The following is a 5808-nucleotide window of genomic DNA, read 5'->3' as shown; positions in this document are numbered from 1 at the left end:
ACACACACACACACACACACACACACACACACACACACACCTGGGGGGAAGTGCTGTACACAGAGATAATAAGAGCTTTGCTAACAATCATTCTTCCCCACCCACTTTGATTCCTTTCCAAAAAATTGAAAAATGCCAAGTGTCAAATATTCCCGTTTACTTGAACTGCACCCATGGGGGGGGATGTCTTTCACTTCTCAGAGATAACACTGAGAAAGAGGCTTCAGAGAACATTCTAGTCAAATGTCCCAGGTTGATTTCCTTTCAGGGAGCAGAGAAGGAGGAGAAGGAGAGCAATTAAACCACTGCCTCGGGCACAGTCATCTCATCACAGGCTTCTTGGGGTGGAAATGGCTCTGGACCACCTCCACTGCTCCTCTCAGGGTGACTCTCCTCCTCTGAACCGTCTCCAGGCTAATGACAGGGCATTATTCCAGTCATTCAAGCAAGACCACACTGCCAAAGTCTGAAACTAGGCATTTCTGTGAGAGATCATTTAAGGCTCCTTTCTATGTCAGAAACAGAAATCTCACATTAGGTTAAATACAAGCAGACACCACCACACATGCATCTCTAATGATGGCTGTCGGGGCCCACTGGCTAGGAGAAAGGATAGCAGTGTGTTGCTGGCTTCTGTGAGACAAAGTAAAGACAAGGGCACTCTGATGGTGAACAACTTCACACAAGCTACAACTCTTGAAATGACTGGAAAAAGAGCTTGCAGAAAAAGAAAGATTGCTGGAGATACATATCTGTATATCTGTATGTCTATCTATCTGTATATCTGTATATCTATCTATATAGATGTATATCTATCTATATAGATGTATATCTATCTATCTATATAGATGTATATCTATATATCTATATAGATGTATATCTATATATCTGTATAGATGTATACCTATATATCTATCTATTTATCTATATCTCTCTCTAGAGAGAGTGAAAGACAGATTAAATATAGGTGATAGATATAGTTATAAATATAGATATAGGTATCTGGAAATTTTTGATCTCACTTGTAACCAAAGATGTTTACCTAGAACTATTTTTGTCTGTAAGACATGAGAATGTATACGCATATGCTTATATATGTATCTTCTTTGTATATATGTCTATGGATAGATACATAATAAATAGATGATAGTATGATAAATATATGAGAGGAAGGTGGATAAGAAGACGATAATGAGAAATATATATATGGGTATGTGGGTTAAACACATTAGGAATTAACTCCAGGTTATTAACAATGCATTGGTGTCATATGAAGGAAAGAAATAAAAGCCCTTCCTCAATTTTCCACTTTCAAGCTCCCTTTGTCTTCCATATTCTGTCTGTCTGTCTACTCTATGAGTCTGAATCTGTGCCTGCCTCTATCTGTGTGTCTCTTCTGTGTATTTGTGTCTGTTCCTTACAAAAGGCTTCGTCCTCTCTTTGTTGAACAGTGGAAAAACATCACATAGAGAAGGAATGGGATAATATAGAAACATCTTTAACATAGTTTTACGAGAAACTAAGTCATTAATTCCAAAGAACCTTAAAAATTGACCTACTGACCCATAACAAATGGCACTACAAACATCTTGTTTATCAATCAATATCTGTAAGTGTTGAATATTATTTTAGAAGTTTGGTTTCTAGCCTTGTATTTGGCACTTTCATCAAACAATCCCCATGCACATGTTCTGGGTCAGGGGCCTGGAAGAGCACATAACCTGAGATTGTGTGTATCCATCAGCTTAGCTTGTAAAAGCTGACCATAGGGGAAATCCAAAGCAAAATTGGTTGTTAGATTGTTTTCTTAAAGGCAGCTTAAACAAAAAAGCTGAGCACACAATAGGACAGCTGTCTTAAGTCTTTAAGTGACCTCAAGGTGTCTTACTAACTCTGCCTGTGAGGTGAGAGTTACAGTCTGTTAGAATGTAAGAGATATTCATTACTATAATATTGCATTAGTACAGACGGCTATGAGTAGATTGTGTGTAATCATGATTGATGGTAAACAATAGATGATATATAATTATAGATGATTGATAACAAACCAGAGAGGGAGAGAGGATAATGGATAATGAAGGAAGTACAACAGGAGCTCAGACCTGCTGGGTTTGGAGCACAAAGAGTCCTTATTTTATGCTAATGAGATTACCACTTAGTTCAGCTCCCTTAGAAAGAAACCCAGTCATTTACAGCAAGGACTTTAAAGCTCTCTGAGAAGGTATTTGAGGGCAGCTATTCACACTTCCTGTGCAGCAATGTCTACAAGACATGTAAGTAATGAAGGACACCTACAGCTTAAAGGGTCCCTAGGAAACTGGCATGGTGGAGTATTACACATCCCTCAAAGTGGTATGCAAATATCATCCCAAATAGTACAAAATGCAGCTGTTGTCATGATTTAAACGAAATTCTGAAATCAATGTAAACTGTACTAAGGACAGAGAGGTTAAGAGAGAGCCTAGAAGACCCCTGAGCTACCACAACTGGACAGTTAGACAGTGGAACAAGATTTTATTCTTATTTTCATTTTTTTCCAACTTTACAATGAACAAATTTTGTGCTGATAACCAGAAATGTATATGGAAAATAAGTTCTGTTTGAAAATATAGGTAAAACTGAGAAAAACAAGAGAAGGGTGTGCAAGGGGCATCTCACACATGCCTTTGCTCTGGAGAACATAAACTCATACTGTGTGTTAATCCGTGTGCAGATAAACCTCACTTCATACTCATGTGCTAAGCAGGGTGCCAGTGTTTGCAGATCTATTTGGAGGGCAGGTACCATGGACCGGACCCAGTCGGTCCCTCTCAATCCGTGGGAATTAGGGGTTCCAGCAGGTGTGCATGAAGTCGGCGAGAATTGACAGACAGACAGACACAGGCAGAGGAGGGGTTGAGACAGGGTTTCTCTGTATAGTCCTGGCTGTCCTGGAACTCGCTCTGTAGACCAGGCTGGCCTCGAACTCAGAAATCCGCCGGCCTCTGCCTCCCAAGTGCTGGGACTTAAAGGCGTGCGCCACCACTGCCCAACGTTGCAGATCCATTAAAGAGAAACCCTGATAATCCGGTGGACAGCCCCTATTCCAGACTTCAACTTGAGAATGAAGAGTTACAACGAAACAAAGAACATGGGATCTTCTAGCAATTATGGAATTTCCCACAGCAGGGTAGGGAGAGATTCACTTGGGGACAGACTTCTCTGACAATGAGGGAGAACAAACCACCAGCAGCTGATATTGTGCTGGGAAGTGTAAGGGTGCAGAGAACGCCTCCTCTGCCATTCGGAAAGGTTAAGGCGATAAAACACAGCCGTAAAATGCACTGGGATCCCTTAGAGTTGCCTGTATCTTCCTACAAACTATTCTGCAGCCCTAGCTTCAAAAGGATCTTTTTTCAGCCCTGTGAAGATGAGGACCCTGTGGAGAGGGGGTTTCCTTCCAGCCAGTCCTGAGTGACGCTACCCATGATAAACTATGGACTCTCACTAGAAGGTGTTTTTGGGATGGGGGGGGGGGGTTTGACTTCCTGGCAAGGAAACTTTTCACCACTGAAGCTGTTCCTATTTGAAACATCTAACAATATATTCTATTACCAGATATGTGGCACAGAGCCAGGCATGGTATGTACACCTTTCACCCCAGCACTCAGGAGGCAGAGGAAGGAAGATCTTTGGGTCTAAGGCAAGCCTGATCAACAAAGAGATTTCCAGAACAGCCAGGGCTACACACAGAGAAATCCTGTCTAAAAAAAAAATCTAAAATAATAATAATAATAATAATAATAATAATAACAAAAACAACAACAATAATAATTTGGCATAATAGAAGAAAGTATAAAGTAGCTGTGGTTCATTAGCAATACCAAAATCCAGTCACGATGAAACTCCTAATATAGCATTTACATGAAACCTATGCATACCCTACCTATGCGTACCCTTCTGGACACCTTCAATCACCTTTAGACTATCTATGATGCCTCATGCAGTCTAAATGCTATGTGTAGAGTTGTTATATTATCTTGAGAGTAGTATAATTTAAATGTATTTTAAATGTAAAATGTAATTTAAAAAGTATCTATGGTCGGTGCAGACACACTTTTCATATTTTAAATCTGCTGTTGTTTGATTTAGTATATATGGAGCCTGTAGACAGCAACGCTTGTCTCTATTTAAAGACCTTACAAAACAAGCACTCTCATGACTGACCCTGAACCTGGGTCAGTTAACCTGGGGACTAGCGCATCCTCAGCACACACTGAGTTTATCTTTCTCCCTCAGAGAGAGGAAGCCAGAGGGAACTTGACACCTGGTTGGGTTTGTATTGAGTGATTCTGAGTCTCAGATCTGGGCCTACACTCGCTGACAATCATCTTGAATGGGAGTCATGAACTTACACAGAACACTTGAAAACCATACCCTGCTAGGATATGTATGTGACTGAATCTTAAATTCATGATGCTGTGGAGGTCCCTGAAGTATGGTTTTTAACCATACCTCAAACTCAATTGTTTAATCTGAAACACTTGCCCAAGAAGCAAAACACATGACACTCAAGAAGAAGGAAGACCAAAGTGCGGATACTTCGATCCTTCTTTGAAGGGGGAGCAAAATACTCATGGAAGGAGTTACAGAGACAAAGTTCGGAGCAGAGACTGAAGGCATGACCATCCAGAGACTGCCCCACCTGGGGATCCATCCCACAAACAACCACCAAACCCAGACACTACTGTGGATGCCAACAAGAGCTTGCTGACAGGAGCCTGATATAGCTGTCTCCTGAGAGGCTCTGACAGTGCCTGGCAAATACAGAAGTGGATGCTCACAGTATCCATTGGACTGAGCACACGGTCCCCAATGAAGGAGCTAGAGAAAGTACCCAAGGAGCTGAAGGGGTTTGCAGCTCCATAGGAGGAACAACAATATGNACTAACCAGTATCCCCAGAGCTCCCTGGGACTAAACCATCAATCAAAGAGTACACATGGTGGGACTCATGCTCTAGCTGCATATGTAGCAGAGGATGGGCTCTAGCTGCATATGTAGCAGAGGATGGCCTAGTCAGTCATCAATGGGAGGAGTGGCCCTTGGTCCTGTGAAGGTTCTATGCCCCAGTATAGGGGAATGCCAGGGTCAGGAAGTGGGAGTGGGTGGGTTGGGGAATGGGGGAGGGGAGAGGAGATAGAGGAGTTTTGGAGGGGAAACTCAAAAAGGGAATAACATTTGAAATGTAAATAAAGAAAATATCTAATAAAAAATATTAAAAGAAGAAAAGAAAAGAAACCAGAATCCATTGCTTGTCTCTTGAGCTCACAGTAGTTGGTGGTCAGGTTGTGAGCCCTGGGTGGACCCAGATCACATTCAGTCTTGGATGTCTACTCTTTCTGTGGGCAGAGTATATGGGGAGTGACTTGAGCAATTCAGACCTAAGTAGACCCAACTGCTTCTGCTGAGCTTAGAAACTTTCTCCTCCAGGTCAAGGCTTGGGGCTGATTCACAAGCCATTTCCTGTCTCAGAGAACATGTCCCCCACTTGATTGAAAGAGCTGATTCATCATGTTATCTGAGTCCTGTGCTAAAATGAATGCTCTCTGCTTTGAGTAAAGCCCTAGTCCTGTGGCACTCTAAAAGAATAAGGCAGTACAATTTGGAGTGCACTGCTCAGGGCCTTCTAGTCCAGTTCCGTGGCTCACTTATAACATGAACGAAAAGGACCATCTTTCTTTGGAACACGATTCTTTTCTAGAAGACCACTGAAGGCTTAATAAGGATCCTTTGTTTATTACTTTAACATGGCTTCAGGAGCTACGAA

The sequence above is a fragment of the Mus pahari genome, chromosome 1 (genome assembly GCF_900095145.1).
Source record: "Mus pahari chromosome 1, PAHARI_EIJ_v1.1, whole genome shotgun sequence".
Classification (NCBI taxonomy): domain Eukaryota; kingdom Metazoa; phylum Chordata; class Mammalia; order Rodentia; family Muridae; genus Mus; species Mus pahari.
The sequence above is the reverse complement of the archived record's forward strand: the minus strand, read 5'-3'. Positions refer to the sequence as shown.